The sequence below is a fragment of the Phoca vitulina genome, unplaced genomic scaffold (genome assembly GCF_004348235.1).
Source record: "Phoca vitulina isolate PV1807 unplaced genomic scaffold, GSC_HSeal_1.0 scaffold13, whole genome shotgun sequence".
NCBI lineage: Eukaryota > Metazoa > Chordata > Mammalia > Carnivora > Phocidae > Phoca > Phoca vitulina.
The window spans coordinates 27593648-27619030 of record NW_022589716.1 but is presented as its reverse complement, the minus strand read 5'-3'; the positions used below and the strand labels follow the sequence as shown (position 1 = coordinate 27619030).

Here is a 25383-nt window from a genome sequence, read left to right as displayed (position 1 = left end):
ACAGCGAGAGAGGGAACACAAGCAGGGGGAGTGGGAGAGGGAGAAGCAGGCTTGCCGCTGAGCAGAGAGCCCGATGCGGGGCTCGATCCCAGGACCCTGGGACCATGACCTGAGCCGAAGGCAGACGCTTAACGACTGAGCCACCCAGGCGCCCCGGCACATTTCTTATTTGACATTATGGTTAAACAGCTACATTTCTCTGAACCCCCACCCCACCACTCTTACATCACTTTCTTTTTTAAAGATTTTATTTATTTGACAGTGAGAGATACAGCGAGAGAGGGAACACAAGCAGGGGGAGTGGGAGAGGAAGAAGCAGGCTTCCCAAGGAGCAGGGAGCCCAATGTGGGCCTCGATCCCAGGACCCCGGGATCATGACCTGAGCCGAAGGCAGACGCTTAACGACTGAGCCACCCAGGCGCCCCGCTTACATCACTTTCCAACCTGCGTAGGGCTCGCTTAATGAATACAAGTTCAAGTCCGCTTAGCATTAGTGAAGTGTGGGATCATGAAATGCCATGTGGTATGGTGTAGTTCACAGCTGAATCACATAATTGCATTTTGTCAATTGTACCACTGTTTTGTTTTCCTTAAAGTGAATAATTATCTCCCCCCCCAACCTTAATGTGATATGGACCACTTTGACCTCGGACTTTCTGACAGAATCTTGCAGCTTCTCATCATCCGGGCGATTAGTAGTGTTTTCATCCTTGGAGACCTCTCTCCTGGAACCTTCTTTCTCTTTCTGGTCTGCACAGCTGTTGCCCTCACACTTTCCATCAAAATCATGCTGGCCTCTTCACTCCCCTGCTATGTCACATCTCCCATTTTCTGAAGCCCACATCTTTCTCTTTCTTGTTTTGTTCTTTCATTTCATTCTTAGGTGGTTGTAAGTACATCAGAAACTTCCTGAGAAAGGTGATTTGGAAGTAACTGTTTTAAGATTTTACACATCTGAAAATGCCCTTATTTTGCCTTCATTATGCAATAGTTTGGCTGGGAATAGAATTCTACCAGGTTGGAAATAATGACTAATGATGGTGAGCATCTTTTCATGGGCTTATCTGCTATCTGTGTATCTTCTTTTCTGATAAGTCTGTTCAAATTTTTGCCTATATTTTTTCCCTTTGATCACTTATTTTTATTGACTTTAGAGAGTTCTTAATATATTCTGGAAACAAGTTCTTTTTCAGACACATGATTCACAAATATTTTCTCTTGGTCTGTGGCTTGTGTTTTTATTCTTTTTTTTTTTTTTAAAGATTTTATTTATTTATTTGACAGAGAGAGAGATAGCGAGAGCAGGAACACAAGCAGGGGGAGTGGGAGAGGGAGAAGCAGGCTTCCCGCTGAGCAAGGAGCCCGACGTGGGGCTCGATCCCAGGACCCTGGGATCATGACCTGAGCCGAAGGCAGACACTTAACGACTGAGCCACCCAGGCGTCCCCGTGTTTTTATTCTTTTAATAGTGTCTTTTGATGAGCAGAAGATTTTAATTTTCACTAAGTCCCATGTGTCAATTTGGATTATTTTATAGATGTGTTTTTGGTGGCTTTTCTAGGAAGTCTTTGCTTATACCAGAGTCACAAAGATTTTCTTCTATGTTTGCTTCAAGAAGTTTTATTTTTTTAAGTTTTACATTTAGTTTTATGTTCCATAGTAAGCTAATTCTTGTAAATGGTGTGAGATATGGCCTGAAGTTTTTGTTTTATTTATTGCACATGGATATCCACTCGTTCCAACACTCTTTATTGGGAGACAGTTATTGTTCACACAATTGCCTTTGCATCTTTGTCAAAGAAATCAACTGTTCATATATGTCTCTGTTTCTGGACTCTATATTCTGTTCACTTTCTCTATCTTGATGTCAATACCACACTTTATTGATTATTGTGGCTTTTTAATAAGCTTTAAAATCAGGGAGTGTTATTTTTCCAGATTTGTTCTTCTTTTTCAAATTGCTTTGACTGTTCTAAGTCATTAGCATTCATGTATGGCTCTTAGAATCAAGTTATCAAATTCTATAAAAAGGCCTGTTGGGATTTTAATTGGGATTGTGTATAGATCAATTTGGGGAGAACTGACATTTTAACAATACTACAGCTTTCTGTACATGAGCAAGACCTATCTGTCCATTTATTTAAGTCTTCTTTAATTTCTCTCAGTAATCTTTTGTAGCTAGCACACAGTTCTTTAAATCTTTTGTCAGATGTTTTCATAAGCATTTCATATTTATCATACTATTACAAATGGCATTTTGAAAAACTTCAGTTTCTAATTGTTCAGTGCCAGTATGTAAATACATAATTTATTTTTGCATATTTATCTTGTGTCCTGAAATTTTGCTAAGCTCACTGATTCTAGTAGCTTTTGTGGGTAAGTTCCATGAGGTTTTTTTACATACATGATTATGTTATCACCAAATAAAGACATTTTTATTTTTTATTTTCCAATCCAGATACTTTTTATTTCCTTTTCTTGCCTTATTGTACTGGTTGGAACCTCCAGTACAATGTTAAATAGAAGTGATGAGAGCGGACCTTATTGGTCTCTTCCCCATATCAAAGAGAAGGCATTCAGGTTTTCACCAGTAAGTTTGATATTAGCTGTAGGTTTTCGTAGATGCCTATAGATGAGAAAGTTCCCTTCTATCCCTGTTTTGCTGAGAGTTTTTTTTTAAATAAAAAATGATTGTTAGCTTTTGACAAGTGGTTTTTCTGCATCTATTGAGATGATCACATGGATTTACTAGTATAATTTGTTGAATGATGAGTTGTATTGATTGACTTTCAAATGTTAAACCAGCCTGTATTCCTGAGAGAAATCCCAGGTGGTCATGATGTATTATCCTTTTTATATATTCTTATATTGTACTTGCTAAAATTTTGTTTGGAATTTTTACATCTGTATTCACGAAGGTTATTGATTCTTTACTTTTTTTTATTGATACTTTTCTGGTCCTGGTTTTGTCTGTTTGTTTTTGTTTGTTTGTTTTGAGGGTGAGGCTGCCTTAATAGAATGAGTTGGGAAATGTCCCTCCTTTAAACTGTTTTTAAAGATTTATTTATTTTAGGGAGGAGGGGCAGAGGGAGAGGGAAAGAGAGTCCTAAACAGACTCTGTGCTGAGTGCAGAGCCTGATGTGGGACTCAATCTCATGACCCTGAGATCATGACCTGAGCTGAAATCAAGAGTGAGCCCCTCAGCTGACTGCGCACCCAGGTGCCCCTACAATTTTTTTTGAAGAGTTTTTGTGCTTGGTATTATTTTTTCCTTAAATGTTTGGTAGAATTCACCAGTGAGACCATTGAAGCAAGTTTTCTTTGTGGGGTGTTTTTTAACTTTATATTCCATTTCTTGTATAGATGTATGGCAATTTGAGTTATCTGTTTCTTCAGTAAACTTTGGTAGTTTGTGTCTTTCAAGTTATTTGTCCCGCTCATCAGTGTTTATCAATTCATTGTCATAAAGTTAATCTTCCCTCGTTATCCTTAGAATTCCCTTGATATCTATAGACTCTGTGTTGATATCATCTATTTCCTGATTTTGCTAATTTTTTTCTCTCAGTTTTTTTTTTTCTTGAACAGTCTAAGGGTTTATCAATTTTTTTAATCTCAAAGAACTATATTTTTATTTCATTGATTTTCTGTGTTTTCTACTTATTGGGTTCTACTCTGGTTTTTATTATTTCCTTTTTAACTTGAATCCAATTTGCTCTTCATTTTTAGTTTCTTAACATGATTCAATGATCAAGTTCATTGATTTGAAACCATTATTCAAGCATTTGTATCATAAATTTTTCCCTAAATTTGTATTATAAATTTACTGTTTTAGCAGCATTGCACAAATTTGATCTATGTGTTTTCATATTCATTTATTTCCAAATACTTTCTTTCTTTCCTTTTTAAGATTTTATTTATTTATTTGAGAGAAAGCATGAGCAGGGGGAGGGGCAGAGGGAGAAGCAGGCTCCCCACTGAGATCATGACCTGAGCTGAAGGCAGACACTTAACCGACTGAGCTACCCAGACACCCCCTTTTTTCAAAATACTTGCTAATTTCTTTCTTGATGACTTTTTTAAACCATGGATTATATAAAATTGTTTTATTTAGTTTATAAATATTTTGGGGATTCCCAGAGATATTGATGTTATTAATTTTTTGCTTAATTCCATTGTTTCAGAGAACATACTTGTATGACTTGATTTCTTTTAAATTTATTGAGAGTTGTTTTATGGCCCAGAGTATGGTTTATCTTGCTAAACATTCCATGTGCCCCTGTAAAGAATATATATTATGTGGTTGTTGGGTAGAATATTCTATAAATGACAGTGGGGTTAATTTGAATATTTTTATATTCAATAAAGTTAAAATATTTTATATTCCTACTGATTTTCTATCTACACATTCTATCAGTTATTGAAAGAGTAGTGTTAAAATTTTGGACTATAAGTGTGGATTCATATATTTCTTCTTGTGCTGTAACAGTTTTTTTTAATGTATTTTAGAGCTATGTTGTCAGGAGTGAAGATGTTTAGAATTGTTATGTCGTCTTGGTGAATTGACTCTTTTATATAATTAATTGATCTTCTTCATTCCCCATAATATTCTTTGGTTTAAAATTCTCCTAGGGTGATATTAATATAGCATCTCCAGTTTTCTTTTGATTAGAAGTAGCACAGTATATCTTTTCTACTCTTATTTTTTTATTTTTAAAAATTATTTTATGGTAGGATATGTTCATAAAATCAAGCTAAGGATCAAGGTAACTTACAGTTTTGCTTACAGTCTAAATCTGGGATTTAAGATGTGCACCTGTGTTTTCGCATGTCCTCAGGTGTGTGGTTTTGAATGAATTCTTACAATTCTTTTGTTCTCTTAACAGTTTTTCTTGTATATTCTTGGTTCATAGTAGGTGCTCAGTAAATATTTGTTAAATTGAAAGTTCGTATACTACCTGCAGAAAGGAAAACATTCTAATCCTTTTACTTTTCACCTATTTCTGTCTTTATATTTAAAGTGTATTTCTGGTAGGGAGTATTATTGGTAGGTCTTGATCTGACAATCCCTAACTTTTAATTAGGATATTTAGACTATTTACATTTAGTGTGAATATTAATGTGATAAGATTAAAATCTATCATCTTGCTTTTTGTTTTTTACTTGTCTTACTTGCTCTTTGTTCCCTTTTCCCTGTTTTTATACCTACTTTTGGATTAATTAGATGTTTCTTATGATGCCTTTTTTGTCTCTTTTTTTGGATTATTAGCTATAATCTTTTGCTCTGTTATTTCAGTGCTTTATTTAGGGTTTATAGTATAATCGTTGACTCACCACAATCTATCTTCAGGTGATACTGTGCCTCTTCACATCTAGTGTACAAACTTACAAATAGTGTACTTTCATTTCTCCCAAACTTTGTGCTAGTGTCACATATTTTTCTTTTATTTGTATTTTAAACCTCATACTATCTTCTCATTATTTTTGTTTTGACAGTCCATTGTCTTTTAAAGAGATTTTAAATGTAAGGAAAATTTTCATATATTTACCCATGTGATTACCATTTCCAGTACTCTTTACTCCTTTCTGTAGATATAAATTCCCTTCTGGTATCATTTTTCTTTTTCTTGAAGAACTTCATGTGACCTTCTTTGTAGCATGGGTCTACTGGTGATGGATACTTTCAGCTTTTGGATGTGTGTAAACATCTTAAATTTTTTTGATTTTTGCTATTTTTTCCCCTTCCTCCTTCTTGATTTAGTTTACTTTGCCGTTCTCCTTTTAGTTTATTAATGTAGGAATTTATGTTACTGATGTCAGACTTTTCTTCTTTTGTAAAGTAAGCATTTCACACTGTAAAATTTCCTGTCATGGTGTTTTAGCTGCATCTGACATATTTTAATATGTTGTATTTTCATTTTCATTCAGTTGTATGTATATTTAAATTTTCTTTGAGATTTCTCTTTAGCCAACGGATTATTTATATGTATACTGTTAGTTTTCATGTGTTTGGAAATTTTCCTGTTGTCTTTCTATTAGTGGTTTCTTTTATTTTTTTTTTTTAATTTTTTTATTGTTATGTTAATCCCCATACATTACATCATTAGTTTTAGATATAGTGTTCCATGATTCATTGTTTGTGCATAACACCCAGTGCTCCATGCAGAACGTGCCCTCCTCAATCCCCATCACCAGGCTAACCCATCCTCCCACCCCCCTCCCCTCTAGAACCCTCAGTTTGTTTTTCAGAGTCCATCGTCTCTCATGGTTCTTCTCCCCCTCCGATTTCCCCCCCTTCATTCTTCCCCTCCTGCTACATTCTTCTTCTTCTTTTTTTCTTTCTTAACATATATTGCATTATTTGTTTCAGAGGTACAGATCTGAGATTCAACAGTCTTGCACAATTCACAGTGCTTACCAGAACACATACCCTCCCCAGTGTCCATCACCCAGTCACCCCATCCCTCCCACCCCACCCCCCACTCCAGCAACCCTCAGTTTGTTTCCTGAGATTAAGAATTCCTCATATCAGTGAGGTCATATGATACATGTCTTTCTCTGTTTGACTTATTTCGCTCAGCATAATACCCTCCAGTTCCATCCACGTCGTTGCAAATGGCAAGATCTCATTCCTTTTGATGGCTGCATAATATTCCATTGTATATATATACCACATCTTCTTTATCCATTCATCTGTTGATGGACATCTTGGCTCTTTCCACAGTTTGGCTATTGTGGACATTGCTGCTATAAACATCGGGGTGCACGTAGCCTTTCGGGTCCCTACTTTTGTATCTTTGGGGTAAATACCCAGTAGTGCAATTGCTGGATCATATGGTAGCTCTATTTTCAACTTTTTGAGGAACCTCCATACTGTTTTCCAGAGTGGCTGCACCAGCTTGCATTCCCACCAACAGTGTAGGAGGGTTCCCCTTTCTCCGCATCCCCACCAACATCTGTCATTTCCTGACTTGTTAATTTTAGCCATTCTGACTTGTGTGAGGTGGTATCTCATTGAGGTTTTGATTTGGATTTCCCTGATGCCGAGCGATATTGAACACTTTTTCATGTGTCTGTTGGCCGTTTGGATGTCTTCTTTGGAAAAATGTCTGTTCATGTCTTCTGCCCATTTCTTGATTGGATTCTTTGTTCTTTTGGTGTTGAGTTTGATGAGTTCTTTATAGATTTTGGATACTAGCCCTTTATCTGATATGTCATTTGCAAATATCTTCTCCCATTCTGTCAGTTGTCTTTTGGTTTTGTTGACTGTTTCCTTTGCTTTGCAAAAGCTTTTTATCTTGATGAGGTCCCAATAGTTCATTTTTGCCCTTGCTTCCCTTGCCTTTGGCGATGTTTCTAGGAAGAAGTTGCTGCGGCTGAGGTCGAAGAGGTTGCTGCCTGTGTTCTCCTTTAGGATTTTGATGGACTCCTGTCTCACATTGAGGTCTTTCAACCATTTGGAGTCTATTTTTGTGTGTGGTGTAAGGAAATGGTCCAGTTTCATTCTTCTGCATGTGGCTGTCCAATTTTCCCAACACCATTTGTTGAAGAGACTGTCTTTTTGCCATTGGACATTCTTTCCTGCTTTGTCGAAGATTAGTTGACCATATAGTTGAGGGTCCATTTCTGGGCTCTCTATTCTGTTCCATTGATCTATGTGTCTGTTTTTGTGCCAGTACCATACTGTCTTGATGATGACAGCTTTGTAGTAGAGCTGGAAGTCCGGAATTGTGATGCCGCCAGCTTTGCTTTTCTTTTTCAACATTCCTCTGGCTATTCGGGGTCTCTTCTGGTTTCATACAGATTTTAGGATTATTTGTTCCATTTCTGTGAAAAAGTTGATGGTATTTTGATAGGGATTGCATTGAATGTGTAGATTGCTCTAGGTAGCATTGACATCTTCACAATATTTGTTCTTCCAATCCATGAGCATGGAATGTTTTTCCATTTCTTTGTGTCTTCCTCAAAGACACAAAGCTTGGTCGTGGTGAATAATCCTTTTAATGTACTGTTGGATCCTATTGGCTAGTATTTTGGTGAGAATTTTTGCATCCATGTTCATCAGGGATATTGGTCTGTAATTCTCCTTTTTGATGGGGTCTTTGTCTGGTTTTGGGATCAAGATAATGCTGGCCTCATAAAATGAGTTTGGAAGTTTTCCTTCCATTTCTATTTTTTGGAACAGTTTCAGAAGGATAGGTATTAATTCTTCTTGAAATGTTTGGTAGAATTCCCCTGGGAAGCCATCTGGCCCTGGGCTTTTGGGTTTTGGGAGATTTTTGATGACTGCTTCTATTTCCTTAGTGGTTATAGGTCTGTTCAGGTTTTCTATTTCTTCCTGGTTCAGTTTTGGTAGTTGATACATCTCTAGGAATGCATCCATTACTTCCAGGTTATCTAATTTGCTGGCATAGAGTTGCTCATAATATGTTCTTATAATTGTTTGTATTTCTTTGGTGTTGGTTGTGATTTCTCCTCTTTCATTCATGATTTTGTTGATTTGGGTCATTTCTCTTTTCTTTTTGATAAGTCTGGCCAGGGGTTTATGAATCTTGTTAATTCTTTCAAAGAACCAGCTCCTAGTTTAATTGATCTGTTCTACTGTTCTTTTGGTTTCTATTTCATGATTTCTGCTCTGATCTTTATGATTTCTCTTCTCCTGCTGGGTTTAGGCTTTATTTGCTGTTCTTTCTCCAGCTCCTTTATGTGTAGGGTTAGGTTGTGTACTTGAGACCTTTCTTGTTTCTTGAGAAAGGCTTGTATTGCTATATACTTTCCTCTTAGGACTGCCTTTGCTGTATCCCAAAGATTTTGAACAGTTGTGTTTCCATTTTCATTGGTTTCCATGAATTTTTTTAATTCTTCTTTAATTTCCTGGTTGACCCATTCATTCTTCAGTAGGATGCTCTTTAGCCTCCATGTATTTGAGTTCTTTCCAACTTTCCTCTTGTGATTTAGTTCTAGTTTCAAAGCATTGTGGTCTGAAAATAGGCAGGGGATGATCCCAATCTTCTGGTACTGGTTGAGACCTGATTTATGACGTAGGATGTGATCTATTCTGGAGAATGTTCCATGGGCACTAGAGAAGAATGTGTATTCCGTTGCTTTGGGATGGAATGTTCTGAATATGTCTGTGAAGTCCATTTGGTCCAGTGTGTCATTTAAAGTCTTTATTTCCTTGTTGATCTTTTGCTTAGACGATCTGTCCATTTCAGTGAGGGGGGTGTTAAAGTCCCCCACTATTATTGTATTGTTGTCAATGTGTTTCTTTGCTTTTGTTATTAATTGCCTTATATAATTGGCTGCTCCCATGTTAGGGGCATAGATATTTACAATTGTTAGATCTTCTTGTTGGATAGACCTTTTAAGTATGATATAGTGTCCTTCCTCATCTCTTATTATAGTCTTTGGTTTAAAATCTAATTTGTCTGATATAAGGATTGCCACCCCAGCTTTCTTTTGGTGTCCATTAGCATGGTAAATTGTTTTCCACCCCCTCACTTTCAATCTGGGGGTGTCTTTGGGTCTAAAATGAGTCTCTTGCAGACAGCAGATGGATGGGTCTTGTTTCTTAATCCAATCTGATAGCCTGTGTCTTTTGATTGGGGCATTTAGCCCATTTACATTCAGGGTGACTATTGAAAGATAGGAATTTAGTGCCATTGTATTGCCTGTAAGGTGACTGTTACTGTATATTGTTTGTGTTCCTTTCTGGTCTATGTTGCTTTTAGGCTCTCTCTTTGGTTAGAGGACCCCTTTCAATATTTCTTGTAGGGCTGGTTTCGTGTTTGCAAATTCCTTTAGTTTTTGTTTGTCCTGGAAGCTTTTTATCTCTCCTTCAATTTTCAATGACAGCCTAGCTGGATATAGTATTCTTGGCTGCATATTTTTCTCATTTAGTGCTCTGAATATGTCCTGCCAGTCCTTTCTGGCCTGCCAGGTCTCTGTGGATAAGTCTGTTGCCAATCAAATGTTTCTACCATTGTAGGTTACATATCTCTTCTCCCGAGCTGCTTTCAGGATTTTCTCTTTGTCTCTGAGACTCGTAAGTTTTACTATTAGATGTCGGGGTGTTGACCTATTTTTATTAATTTTGAGAGGGGTTCTCTGTGCTTCCTGGATTTTGATGCCTGTTTCCTTCCCCAAATTAGGGAAGTTCTCTGCTATAATTTGCTCCATTATACCTTCTGCCCCTCTCTCTCTTTCTTCTTCTTCTGGGATCCCAATTATTCTAATGTTGTTTCGTCTTATGGTATCGTTTATCTCTCGAATTCTGCCCTCGTGATCCAGTAGTTGTTTATCTCTCTTTTTCTCAGCTTCTTTATTTTCCATCATTTGGTCTTCTATCTCACTGATTCTTTCTTCTGCCTCATTTATCCTAGCAGTTAGCGCCCCCATATTTGATTGCACCTTATTAATAGCCTTTTTGATTTCTACTTGGTTAGATTTTAGTTCTTTTACTTCTCCAGAAAGGGTTTCTCTAATAACTTCCATGCTTTTTTCAAGCCCAGCTAGTATCTTTAAAGTGATGATTCTGAACTCTAGATCTGACATCGTACTAATGTCCGTATTGAGTAGGTCCCTGGCAATCAGTACTACCTCTTGTTCTTTTTGTTGAGGTGATTTTTTTCTGTCTTGTCATTTTGTGCAGAGGAGAATAGATTAATGAGAGAACAAAATGCTAGCAGGGTAACAACGTCCCCAGAAAATATACTCTAAACAAATCAGAAAAGACCTGAAGCAGTGGGAAAAGAAAGGGAAAGAGAGAAAAAAGAAAAAGAAAGAAAAAAAGAAAAAAGAAAAAGAAAAAGATAAAGATAAAAACAAACAAAAGCAGAACAAAACAAAACAAAACAAAACAAAAACAGAATGTGATCAAATATGATCAGGCTGGTTTATAGATCAGTGCCACACACTAGATTTTGGGTGTATTTTGGTCTGTTAAAAGAAAGTCCCTCCCAAAATTTTAAAGAAAGAAAAACTTATATATGTACAAAAATAAGGGTTGATATGATGAAGGGATGGAATATGACTGTAAAGATGGAAATTATAAAAAATTTTATAAAAGGATTTGGTAAGTTGTTTGAAAAAAGAAAGAAGAGGATTAAAAAAAGAAAAAAGAAAGAAAGAAAAAAGGGAGAGAATGTGATCAGGCAGGGGAGTAGAAAAAAACCATACACTAGAGATTTAGAGTATATTTTGATCTGTTAGAAGAAACTATCTCAAGATTTTAAAGAGAGAACAACTTATATATATATGCCAAAAATATGGGTAACTACTATGAAGGGATAGAATATGACTTTAAAAATGAAAAATAAAAATGTTTTTTTTTTTAAAAAAGGGGTTGATAAGATGTTGGTTGAACAAGGGAAAAAGAAAAATTCAAAAACAAAAAAAGAAAAAAGAAAAAAAGACAGTTAAAAAAAATAATTTACTTTGAAAGACTAAAGAATCATGGTAAAAAAAGCCATGAATTCTATGTGCAGTATTCCCCTAGCGCTGGAGTTCTGCCGTTCTCTTTGATCGGTAAACCTAGTCTTGGCTGGCTGTTCTCGCTGATCTTCTGGGGGAGGGGCCTGTTGCCGTGGTTCCCAAATGTCTTTGCCGGAGGCGGAATTGCCCCGCCCTTGCCGGTCCGGGCTAAGTAATCTGCTCGGGTTTGCTCTCCGTAGCTTTTGTTCCCTGCAAGCTTTCCGTACAGCTTTGGAGGTGAAGAGTGAAAATGGCGGCCTCCCAGTCTCCGCCCCGGAGGAGCCGAGAACTCGGGGTCCCGCTCCTCAGCGAGCCCCCAGAGAAAAGCAGTCAGTCACTCCCGTCTCCCTGGTCTCTGGCCACACTCCGCGCTCACCCGGCCTGTGACCGCGCCTTTCTATCTGGCACCCGACCCCGGGTGGAGTCTCCAAACCCAGCAGACCCCTGCGGTGCGCTCCCGCACCTCTCCTCCCGGGGGAAGAAGGTGAGTCTCCCCGGATCTGCTGCTTGTTGGGTCCCTGCTGGAGGAGCAGTGGCCCGACTGTGCCGCGGATCACGGTTTATGGCAACCCCGAGCTGAGAGCCCGCGCCTGTCTCCGTCTCTGCAGCCGGCTTCCCTGCTCCGATACCTGGGAGCTCTGCCACACTCAGGCACCCCTGGTCTTTCTGTGACCCCGAGGGTCCTGAGACCACACTGTCCCGCGAGGGTTCCACCCCCCACTTCGCCACCAGAGTGACGTCCCTCAGCGGAGCAGACTTCTAAAAGTTCCGATTTTGTGCTCCGCGGCTCTATCACTTGCCAGAATCGGCCGACGGAGGCCCCTCCCCCGCCGTCTATCCTCCCGAATAACGCCTCGGATTCACTTCTCCGCACGTCCTACCTTCCAGAAAGTGGTCGCTTTTCTGTTCAGAGAGTTGTTGCTATTCTTTTCTTCGATCTCCTGTTGAGTTTGTAGGTGTTCAGAATGGTTTGATCCCTATCCAGCTGAATTCCTGAGAGGAGACGAAATCCAGGTCTCCTACTCCTCCGCCATCTTGCTCCGCCCCCCTAGTGGTTTCTTTTAAATTTGTTGAGGTTTGTATTATATCCAGGATGTAATCTACATTGATGAATGTTCCAGGAGCGTTTAAAAAATAAATGTGTATTCCTCTAAAGTGCAATATATGTCAGTTATGTACTGTTGGCTAAACTTCGTTATTCATTTCTTCCGGAACCTTTCTTTCTTGCTGATTTTCTGCCTAGTATTTCTATCAGTTGCTGAAAGTGGGTTGTTTAAGTTCTGAACTGTAACTGCCCATCTCCTTTCCCCTCTCTCAGGGTTTGCTTTGTTATATTTTGAGGGTCTGTTGTTTGGTGCACACATATTTGGGGTCATTATGTCTTCTTGAGTTGATTTGTTCATCATTACATAATATCTTTGTCTCTAGTAAACTTTGCTTTGAAGTCGGATATTAATATAACCGGATATTAATTATAACGGATATTAATATAACCACTCTTAACTTTTTTTAGATTAATGTTTACATGATATATCTTTTTCTATCCTTTTCCTTTCATCCTACCCATATTGTATGTTTGAAGTGAGTTTTTTTATAGATAGCATATTATTGGATCATGAGGGGTTTTTTTTGTTGTTGTTCTTGTCATTGTTTCTTTGTTTAATGTACCGCCCCCCCCCCAATGACGGTAGCTGCCTACACTCCCGTGTTGGCCTTGATGACTTGGGTAGGAGGTGGGGTCATAGTTGTTCTGTGGTGTTTAGCTGGTGTACAGCAATTCTCGTCTAAAAGTTTTCTTTCTTGGTAGGCTGCTGCTTTTCTTATCCTTTGGCTAGAGAGCAAGCCAATTTTTCTTGGGCTTTTTCTGCCTCTGCTCATTGGCATTTCGAGGATGCCAGCTTGTCCAGCTCCAAGTCTGGGGTATGTGAGGTGCAAAGAAAACCCACGGCACAGAGCACAATGTTGTTGCTTGGGTGCCTAGCCGGTATGCCACCTTCTTGCCACCTTTTACAGTCCTCTTCTGTTTAGTTTATAGGTAGCGTTCAGGATTTTTCACTGTACCAAGTACAAGGAATTGGGAAAAGCATGTTGACTCCATCTTTCTGGAGGCAGAATTCTTTTCCATTGTTTTGGAAGAGATATTTCACTGCCTCTAGAATTCTAGGTTACATTTTTTTCTTTCAGTACTTTAAGGAGATTGCTCCCCTATCTTCTTGCTTTTATTATTTCCTATGGAAAATCTCCTCGAATATTTTTGTTTTTCTGTTCATAATGGGTCCTTTTTTTTTTTTTTTCCTGGTATTGAGCAATTTGATTACGCTCTGCCTCGGTGTAATTTTCTTTATGATATTGTGTCTGGAGTTCGCGGAGATTCTCTTAGATCTGTGGGTTTACATCTCTTAAATAGCCCCTCTCCCAAAGCAGATGACTCAATCAACCTTATGGCAAATGCTTAACTGCTGTTAATTTGTAGTTCAACTCCACTGCTTACCAGCTTCCATATTGTTTTTTAATAGGTGTACATATGCTTTGTACACCAGATATACAGGCCCTTTTCTACAGTGTTCTAGTTTTAAACATTTGGGGGCATAATTTGAAAACTTCCCTAAGTCAAATGCCCATCTCGTTTTTCATATGTTAGAGGGATAACTGCAGGGAGGTGAAACTTATCCTCTAGAGGTAAGTTTGCAAATGTAGGAGCACAGACTTGGAACCAGGCTGACTTTGGTTTGAACTCCATACTTCTTGCTGTGTAATTATGGGAATGTTATTCAACCCTTTAGAGCCTCCAATGTATAAAATGGGGATGATAATCATACCTACTTACAGGACTGATATGTGGAATAGGTAAGTAAATGTGGAACATAGTTAAACACTCATGAAATGTTACCTATTGTCATTGTTGGTATTTTTTTTAATAGCCTTTATTTTTAAAGCACTTTAGGTTCACAGCAAAATCAAGCAGAAAGTATAGAGATTTCCCTTAAACGTGCACATGCACAACTTCCCCCACTATCAAAACCCCTCACTAGATTTGTACATTTGTTATAATCAATGAATCTACATTGAAACATCATTATCACCCAAAATCCATAGTTTACATTAGGGTTCACTCTTGGGTCTTTACCTTCTGTGGGTTTCAACAGATGTATGATGACATGTGTCCACCATGATAGTATCTTACAAAACAGTTTCACTGCCCTAAAAAATCCCCTTTGCTTTGTCTGTTCATTCTCCCTTCCCCTAACCCTTGGCAACCCCTCATCCTTTTACTCTCTCCATAGGTTTGCCGTTTCCAGAGTATCATATATTTTGACTGATACGGTATAGGGCCTTTTCAGATCAACTTCTTTCACTTAGTAATATTCATTTAAGCTTCCTCGTGTCTTTTCATGGCTTGGTAATCCATTTCTTTTTTATCACTGAATACAATTCCAATTAACGGACATACCATTTCCATTTACCCACTTACCTACTGAAGGACATCTTGGTTGCTTCCATATTTTGGCAATTGTGAATAAAGCTGCCATAAATGTCTGGGTGCATACTTTTGTATGAATACGTTTTCAACTACTTTGAGTAAATACCAGGTAGCTGTATTGCTGGATTGTATGGTAAGCGTATGTTTAGTTTTATAGGAAACTGCCAAATTGTCCTCCGAAGTGGCTATACCATTTTGCATTCCCACCCGTGTGATTAGAGTTTCTATTGCTCCACATCCTCATCAGCATTTGCTGTTGTCAGTGTTTTGGATTTTGGTCACTCTAATAGGTGTATATGGAATCTCATTGTTTTAATTTTCAGCTTCCTAATGACAGATGATGTGAAGCATCTTTTCATATGCTTATTTGCCATCTGTATATTTTCTTTGGTGAGCTGTCTGTTCAGATCATTGCCCATTTTAAAATTAGTCCGTTCATTTTCTTCTTGTTGAATTTTAAGAGTTCTTTGTTTATTTTGGAGCTGTTGGCATTTTAATTTGAATTATTATTGTCTTCAGTGCTATAAGGGTTTTCTTGACACCTCAGCATTCTTGGCTGCAAAAATAAAAAATCTGTTTTCTCTTTTTTGAGGGAAGTAGAGAAATTATCTTCACCTGAAAAAAATTAAAAGGTTTCCCCAGGACTACCTTGATCCCAAAAGAATTTCAGGCTGCCTCTTAGGTACAACTGTGGCCTCATGGGGCTTCCATGCTGTAAATCCCTCCCTGCAAAATTAGCTTATGCCATGTGTTTCTTAATAATTGCCTTATTAAGTAGTGGGAAATACCTGTTCAGCACAGCATTGCCTTTCTTCTGTGTCTTCCATAGGCATGTGTAGATTAACAAGGGCCTCTGCTCTAATCAGCAGCAGTGACGATACACCTAGTAGCAAACCACTCTAACTTCTAGAAAACTATTCTGGCCTAGATCATCCTATAAAAAATAGTCACTAATGCTACTGAGGAAAAATATGTCCCATTGCCGGTGAAGGATGTATTATATTTCCATTCTCCCACCCCTTCACTATGCGTCAGTAGATTTATATCATGGGATTCATTTTCATTTTATGTCTTTTTATTTACGCACCAGTTCCTTTGCAAGTAATTTTAATTCTCCCTTTCATGAGAGTGAGGTTTTGAGTCTGTGTATTCCTATATAAAATAAAGGAAATGATTGTTTTTAATGCAGATTTGAAAGAAATATAATGGATTTCAGCTACAACAATTTCTCCCCATTTAGAGGCGATGAAGTTCTTCTTCTAGTTAGATGAAGAACGTCATTTCTCGTATAATTTGAATACATCCTGTTTCCATGACAACTTGTACTTACCAGCTTGCCTGGGAAAAGGAGTGTTTGAATTCTTTCTTTGATAAAAGATTTGGCCAAACACTGGGATTCCAGTTTTTTAATTCCAATAATTTAATTCCAGTTTGGGGGTATTTCTCTTTTTAATGTGGGCTGCTTTTGAAGGAAAGAAACCCAAAGATCATTTGGGGGGTAACTCCACCTTCAGAACAAAAGGAGAGGGTTCCCAGGCCAAATGCTAATGAGCCCAGGAAATGATACTGTTGCAGGTTGTACTCATTTTCTGATATCTTCCAGTTAAATTAAATCAACAGGATGATGCAACAACTTATTAAGATGCTATTTGATTTGACAGAGAATGATTCAGTTACTCATTTCCATCTGGACACTATAATCATTAGGCTTGTTTCCTCACTGCGAACTTATGTCTTGCCTTTATGGGTGGTCTGTGCCCTCTTAGTGCTGAATTTCGCTTCTTGCAAGGAGTATGGTTTTATTAATGATTTTCCCTCAGAATGAAAGATAGGAAATTATTTGCATCATTAACTATGCTTGTGCAAAACATGAGAAAGATAGTAGTGTATTTTATGGACAATATGATGTTTTAATGTTATATGAAATATTTTAGTCCATGAGGCAAGAAAGTATGACCCTTGGGCATTTTAGGAATGATAGAGCGTTAACTCCAAGTAGGATAATTCAGAGTTTAGTTCTGAGGGACCTGGAAGGTTTTGAAAGGGCAAAAGTGATTCTTAGCTATCTCCAAGATCGTGCTCAATGATGATAAATATTTGTAACCCAAAACACGTGTGCACAGTGGTGTGTCGGGTACCAGTTTATCATAACCCCCATTAGAAGCCACATTTTAAAAAATTTTTATTGTATTTGAGAGAGAGAGAACAGAGCGAGCCAGAGGGACCCTGAGTGGTGGAGGGAGGGGCAGAGGGAGAAGCAGACTCCCCGCTGAGCAGGGAGCCCACTGAATGGGAAGCCCCATGTGGGGCTTGATTCTAGGACCCTGGGATCATGACCTGAGACAAAGGCAGACGCTTAAGTGACTGAGCCACCCAGGTGCCCCTATTTCTTTATTTTTATATTTATTTAAGCAATCTCTACACCCAACGTGGTGCTCAAACCCATGATCCTGAGATCAAGAGTCTCATGCTCTTCCAACTGAACCAGCCTGGTGCCCCAATACTAAGGAACTTTTAAAGATATACCATAACATGCAACTTAATATTATGTGCATAATATGTAAAAAATGAAAGCCAACAGGAAAGAAGGAAAAAAATGACAATATCTTTCTGTATTGGGAGTATGCAATTCTAGCACTTGGTAAAAGGAAAGAGATTAAGTAGCCACAGAGATTTCTTTGGCCTAAAATTCTGTTTGCAAGCATCTTCATGATTCCTAATGTAGCACTTTGCTCAGTAGTTGCAGTTCTGAAAATTTTATGCAATTATAATTTTATTTTTTGGAAAACAAATAATGTGGCTTTATTCCAAACTTGCTTTATTTTCCTTTTCTAATTGCCCATCAACTGATAATAGCTTCTCAAATTTTAGAGGACTCAGCTCCTAGGAAGTAAATGACTTATAAAATATTTTAATATTCACTTTAATGAATGTTTTAATCATAGAGGGATTCATTATCCAGATATTTATTGAATATTCACTACATGAGCAATCTTAAAATACTCTGTGAGGAACACAAAGGTGACCTCTCATGCCCCGCTACACACACACAAGGAGCTTAAACTAATACCAGAAATAAGGTATACGTGGTCATTTTGTAACGTGACTCATCACCTCCTAATATTTTGCTCAGTAAGTTGATATTTTCTGTATGATGATTTCTTATGCCATAATATGATGTGATTATTTAAGCTTAAAAATAAAGCTTTGGAAGGCACAGTGCCCTTTCTCAAGAGTACAGGCTTGCACAATGTTCCCCTAAGTGATTTCTGAGCCATAAGTGAAAGCTCAAAATCAAATCTTATCCCTGAAGAATTTCTTAGCTATGAAGAAGTAACCAGCTTGCTGCTGACTTATCCCACCATGCAAGCAACGGTTACCTTGCAGTGGGGGATTGGAGGCCTCGTGGATGGATGCAGGCCACCAAGTGCTCTGTGGACATGCTCCTGGCATGATCAACCATTCCAGATTGCCCAGGACTGAGGAGGGGTTTTCTAGGATGTATGTTGCTGAAATCAGGGCAGTCTCACACAAACAGGGATGGATGGTTCTATACACTCTTCTCTAAAGCTCCGAAGAGTGCAAAGGAGAACACCTGTATTCAAGTAGCCTAGTGTTATCTCTGCCAGGAATTGTAATAAGGAAACAAGAACCAGTAATTGTGTGGCATTTTATGGCTCATGCGGGGCCTCATCTCCAGGCAGCACTGCGAACCCAGTATTAATAGTACACTCATTTTTCAGTTGAGGAAAAAGAGAGGTTGATTGATTTGTCTCAGATCACACAGCTGTTAAGTGTGGGCTCAAACACACATTCGGGGGATTTCCCCTGATCACATTGCCCTTCTACTGACCATCTCTTCCTCCCTTTAAAAAATTTCCAAAGACCAAGTTGAAGCCTGCTGGCCTTCCTTTTCAGGTCCATTCTCTGACCTGAGCATCCTCACATCTTTGGTTGATTGATAGGCCAGGGGAGCATTAATAACTAGTCTATGATAGGGAGCCAGTGATTTGCAGAGTATATTGATTGCACGGTTGCACGTAATGGGGACAACCCTTGGTAACAATTTGAATGCCAGCAGTAGGAGTGGGTTATGTTAACCTTAGAAATAAAACCTCCAGTTATTTATTCAGAAATAGCAGAGAATTGGAACCCAGGACAAGCAAGCTATGGCCAAACCATTGGCAAGTCCAGAGAACAAAGGAGAGGAATGCTCTCTTATAGAGGAAAGGGGGAAGTTGGAAGGCTGTTACAAAAAATCCACTGGAGTAAACGGAGTTCAGAGTATAGAGACTTTCCTTTGGCAGATAGGGGGTGGGCTGTTGCTGGAGGAGGAGGAAAGCCATCCCCAGATGTATTTGGAAGGGTGGGTTGAGTGGGAAGATTGCAAATGCTAGACTGGAGATTTCAGACTTCAGCTTGTGGGAGAGAGGCAGCCATATAAGTTGAGCAAAGTAGCAGGGAAAAGGTGCTTTTTAGGAAGAGTAATATACCATCCTCCAAAAGGATAAACTAGCAGAGGAGAAAGACTAGAAATTGGGAAACAAATTCACTGACTGTTCCTTTCAATCAACAGCTGTTGTATACCCAGTTCTTTTCCTTCACAAATCTTGGGGGCATGCCATCCATGTGGCCAGACCTAGGCTGGGTACCAGGGAAACCAAGGGTCCTGGTCCTCTTGGACCGGATATTCTAGGGTGGGAGATGGACAGTAGATTCGTGCAGCTATGACGCGCGTTAGGGAAATCATCAGTGGGGATGAGGACCTGCTCTGGAGCCGGATGGTTGGGAAGCTCTTGCCCAGGAGGCCTGAGTGGGAGAAGAAGCTAGTCATGCAGAGGAGAGATGGGCGGTTCAGCAGAGGAAACAGCTTGTGTAGATGCCTCAAGGCTGCAGAGAAGCTGTAAGGAACCGGGGAGAGTGCAGCCATGTGGTTGGAAAGGCAGGAAGCGTGCAGAAGATACTGAGCCCTGTTTGCAACCAGAAAGAGATGGTGAGAGCAATAGGAAGCTGGCGAAGCATGTTAGGCATGATTGAATTGGTGCTGGGAGACAACTGCTGAGACTACTGTCTGGCACCGGGTTGGAGGGGCAAGGGCTGGAAGCAGGGAGCCTGGTCAGAAGCATGTCGCGATTGGCCGGAACTCAGGAGGTGAGGACTGGGAGTCGGTGTTATTGGTGGGAATAAAGGAGGAAGACCAATGCAGGGGCTGCAGGAGGAGCAAAACCAGGACTCTGTGGCTGATAGGTGGATTAGATGTGGAGGGTGGGTCCACTGAACCTTGATGTCACATTTTCCAGGCTCAGTGGTTGGGAGGACTTCAGGCTCCTCATTACAAATACTCAACAAATGCTGTTTCGCTTACCCCTTTCCCTTGCACTTGCAGCTCTGAACTAGACCCTCAGGGGTCTTTTAGATTCTAGACAAATAACTTTTCCTGTGTGTGGCTTGCAAGGTGTATAAACATGTTTTCTCATACATCCCTCAAAGCAGCCTATGGAGGGAGCTCTTGTTATCTCCATGTTCCGAGTGAGGAATCTGGCATTCAGCAAGGTTAATAACTTACCAAGGTCACACAGCTTACTCCTGGCAGGATCTTGGTTAAAGCAGGGTTCGGTCTCACTAAAGCAATAACTCTTATAGCCTCCCCCGACACCCTCAGTGCCCCAGAGGTGTTTCAAACCTCCCCCCCTCCTCCGGGCCCCTCCTGGGACTGACCACTGCCACACCTGCCTTTGCTGGAAGCTTCTGCAGGGCCTGGGCCTCACTGTCCCCTGAATCTAGAGAGACTGAGGTCTGCCATCTAGCGGCCACTGCTTTCCTTTTTATTCTGAGTTTTTAAAAGAAAGGAAACCGGGAGTTCCCACATACAAGACAGGCCTGCATATTTATAGCATCACACCCTGTAAACAGGAAACTTCTCAGTCTTAGAGAAGGAGCCTGGTAACATAAACATAGCATATTGGCAATGAGTTCCTCCGCCCATTCAGCAAACATTTAAATATATATGTAATGCATATATATGTATATACATATATATTTAAGTGTTTGTGTTTATATATATATTCATTCATATATATATATATGTATATATATATATATATACACACACATATATATATATTCATTCCACTGGAAAATAAGCTCACTGAGCCAGGGATTTCTTTTGTCTGTATTGCTCACTAATGAATTTCAAGAGCCTAGAACAATGGCACTTGTATAGCAGATACACAGTAAATATTTATTGAATGTAGAATAAATGAGGACCTAACATTTAGTGCACCTTTCCTATACACCAGGCACTTGACATGCATGTTTTCTCATTTACTCCTAATGATGACTTAAGAGGCAGGGAATGTCAAGATGCCCATTTCTCAGATGTAAAGACTGAGCCATAGAGGGACAAGAAGCTTACCGGGTCTGGGGAGAGCTGCTGGGTTTTTACTCAGGTTTGCTGACTTGAGAGACACTGCATTTAGCTACCACGCATGGTACCTCTCGTCTGCTTTGTGTGCGAGCCTCGTGTGCTGCCATTTAGACAGGTGGTAGAAGTGCCGCCAGGGGACTGCCAGCCATTCCCCTCCTGTGCTTTGACTTTACTGAGTGAAGTTTTCCATCCCACAGTGCTATGACAGAGGCAGCAAATGGAGGGAATTCAAGAAAGGCTGGCCGGCTAACAATGAGTCCCTGTCACTAACTAGCCATGTGGCTGTGTGACCTCGCACAGTGCCCCCACACCTCAGCTTCCTCATTAGTCAAAGGAGGAGACAGAGTTAGGATCCCTGCCTTCCCTTCCAGCTCCAATATTCTACTATTCCTGTGACTCCCAGGGAGCTGGATGAGAGTGAAGAGAGAGGACCACTCGTTCCTAGGCAACCAGTACCCGCCTCACCCATGTTGCCATGGTGATGATGGAAGTTGGGCTGATGGGATTACCAGCTCCTGCTAATTGCATATGAGAGCTCAAGGTCTCTGTCTCTTGCTTGCGGGCTGGCTCGCTCTTACTTTCTCATTCTTCTAGGAACTGTGGAAAGATCTCCTCTCCTCCATCTTTAGCGTCCCCCAAGGCAGCCCTAGTGCAATGGAAATCAACTGGAAATGGAGCCTAGCTGTGCCTCTGAGTAGCTGTGTGACCTTGGGCAGGTTACTCGGCTTCTCTGAGCCTCCATTTCCCCATATGGAAAATGAAGGTGTTGGAATAGGGACCCCCGTCTAAGGCTCTTCCCAGCTCGCAAATCCTTTGATGCCTAGGGAGCATGTCAAGGGAGCAGAGCACATTGTTACTAGGCGACCAGCAGGCACCCTGCCCAAGTTGCCTTGGCGACTGGATCCTAGAGGGGAGGGGAGTAGCTGCTGCAGCTAATTGCTTAATTATTTATGAATGCCTCAAGTCCTTTTTGTTGTTTTCCTTGCTAGGGGCTGTGGGGTCACCTTCTCTTCCTCCCTCCTGCTACCCCAAGTCGTCTGAGGTGCACGTTACACAGTGGGAGAGCACGTTGGCCTGGATCTCAAGCTACTCACGTTCTAGTCCTGCCTCTGTCATTTCCCAGAACTGTGGCCTCAGGTAAGTCACCTCACCTGTCTGGGCCTCAGTTTCCTCATTGGTAAAATGGGGGGTTTGCTTAGATAATCTCCACATTTCCTTTTTATCCTGTATTTCTAATTCTTGCTGTCCAGTTGCAAAGTGGAGAAGAGAAGGAGAATTTTCCCAATTTTTTTTTTTTTTTTATCTTCTAAGGATGAGTCTGAAGAGCAGTAACAATAGTTAAGTCTCTTACACATTTCAAACAGGAAGGGGATGAAAATTAGGCCCATTATTCTCTGCTTGCCTCTCATCGTAGCCATGTTGCCTGGGCTGTTTTATTAATCTTAAGGTCATTTAACTTTTGTCCTTTTGTACATCATCTCCTTCCAAAATAGATCTGAGGGCTTCACAGTATAAGATGCCTATGTGCAATTAGGTCATTAAAATAAAAATAGGAGTAGGTTAATATAAAAATAGTGATGCTGCTTCATTGGTTATCATCAGTGTTCTAATTAAGCATCAGATGTAATTCTGAGCATCCTGGAAGCCAAAGCAAAAAGAGAGGGAGGTACATAATTGTTATTCAATAAAGAAAAATTGCCAGACTGTTCCTTGTTCTAAATTCTGAAAGTAATTTATCATGTGGTGCTTACTCTCTTTTAGAAACTGCACATAAAACTTTTTTAAATAACCCTGTGTTGTTGACAGTATTGTTGAAGGACAGAGGAAGAAGCTAGACTAGACAGTTTGACGAGTTCTAATCTAATTAGAAAGCAAAAAGTCCCTTCCTATCTTAGAATTTTATGAAGATAAATATCATTTAATAAACATAACTTCAGAATCAACCCTTATTTCTAAATCAGTTATATATAAATTCATTTAACCGCTTTGCACAGTAATTTAGCAATATGGGTCAAATTTTTTAATGCAGACCAAAATTCTACTTCTCCAAACTTATTCTGAAGTAAACTTGTGCAGCTGAAGAAAGACACTGAATATAAAAATGCTTATGGTAGCATTATTTATAAAAGAGAATGACTAAACCATGGAAGTCTTGAGGGCTAGTGAATTAAATTATGTTATTTCTTTACAATGGATTATTTTGCGGCCCTTGAAGTAGAGGTATATGTTTTGATATGGAAAAAAATCTTCAAATATATAATGTTAAGTAGATAAGGAAGTGCAGCAATGGTATAAAATGCTTCTGTTTCTCTTATAAAAGATATTGATAGGGATACAATTTCTGTATCTAGATATATGCTTTTATGTGCCTACTTGCATTTTTTCCGGAAGGAAACTGTTAACAGTCGTTTCCTCTGGGCAGGAAGATTGATAGCCTTGGGAGGGAGGGAGACTTACTATTCACTGCCTTATTTTTAGTATGTAGACCTGTTCATTCTCCAGGTAGAGAGGCAGTAGAGCCTGGCAGTTAAAAACCTAGACTCTGGAGTCTGAATACGTGTGTTCAAATCCTGGTTCTATCACTTATTCGCTGTGTGACCTTGGGATTAATTTAACTTCTGCATTCCTCATCCATAAAATGGATAAATCCATAAAATAGTACCTGCCTCATTGGATTGTTGTGAGGATTAAATGAATTAATACACTCAGAACAGCCTAAGCAATACCATATATGCCTTTTCTTGAAAAAATAAAAGGAGAAATTAAACAAAAAACCCTGCATCTAACCAAAAGGAGCCCCAGGATCTCAGAGCCAGAAGGATTTTATAAATATGTCACTGCTTTCAGCCTCATAGGTTGTATACAGATTATGTTTGAAGCAGGGATCACAAAGCATTGGTCTCATTTAGCTTGTCATTTTATCTGAACTTGAATACCTTTTAGGGAAGGCACCTATCTTGGGATTGATAATAGGCATTTACAATCCCTGAACCTATCTGGTCTTACAGCTCCTGTTCTAGTCCATCCCAGTGAATGCTCAAGCTAAGAGCAGAACATATGCTAGGCCAGGTAGAAAATCTGTGAGAAGATGGAACTCTACATCCACAGCTGTTAAAGGCCAGGGAGGGACTAACCAAAATTGGAGCTTCGAGAGGGTATTCATGCCCATGCCACTTACGACATGCGTTCATAGCCCCCAAGGAGTTGTGCCAGGAGGATTCCTCTTACTTTGGACCCAGGAATCTTATGGCCACAGGGGTTCCCTGTGCCTTCAGAAGTTCAGAAAGCAGAGGGTTCTGTGTTCAAGAGTGCCTGGTTTCCTTCTTTGCAGGTGCTTTGGGGCAAGTCTGGAGACTTAGGCTGACTTCGTGAACCTTCCTCTGAACTTGGCCATACTTTGGGCCAGACTTGGTCCCTTACTATAGGCATATGGTGGCTCTGGAAAGGGTGGAATGGGAGCTGTGTTCCCTTAAAATTAGCTGAGTTAGGAAATGTGCTCACCGTGAGGAATGCAACACTGACCTATCACAAACGCATGCCCAAGTCAGTGGTTCCTGGCTTGGGTCTGTCTGGCCCTCCCTTCGGGCACTCTTGGACATTCCAGTCTCTTCATCCATTTGGCCAGCGGTTCCCCTTGCCATCTCTCTGTCACATCCAACTGCGCTTCCATCTGCCCTTCCGTCCCTCGATCCTCCTCCAACCATCTGCCAGTTTTCCCACCCATCCTTCAGACTGCTGGTATTTCCATGCACCCGTCCTCCGCTCCCACCATGTGCGTCTGAAACTCCATCCACTGGTCCGTCCGTCCATCCCTCCGTCTTTCCGGAACCCGCCCGTCCATCTCACCGGCCTCCGTCCCGTCTGGCTGCAGAACCAGCCCTCTCTCTGACCGGTCCTCCGTTCCCCGACCCCCAGAGACCGCTAATCCGTGCCCGGCTGCAGCTCTGCCCTCCCCCAGGCCGGCCGGCCGTCGGTCCCCCGCCCGCCGGGTCCGTGCCCCGTGCCA

The 25383-nt window shown here is 40.2% G+C and overlaps 1 protein-coding gene across 2 annotated transcripts in view; it reads left to right on the top strand.

Annotated features, from left to right (window-relative positions):
- Positions 1-25383, top strand: part of EIF4E3 (eukaryotic translation initiation factor 4E family member 3) — a 251077-nt gene that overhangs the window by 8100 nt on the left and 217594 nt on the right. For both annotated transcript variants that reach the window (XM_032411765.1, XM_032411764.1), the window contains one exon: positions 22367-22514. The gene's annotated coding sequence lies outside the window, so the exon portion shown is untranslated. Of the gene's footprint in view, positions 1-22366; positions 22515-25383 lie in introns of those variants that run through there.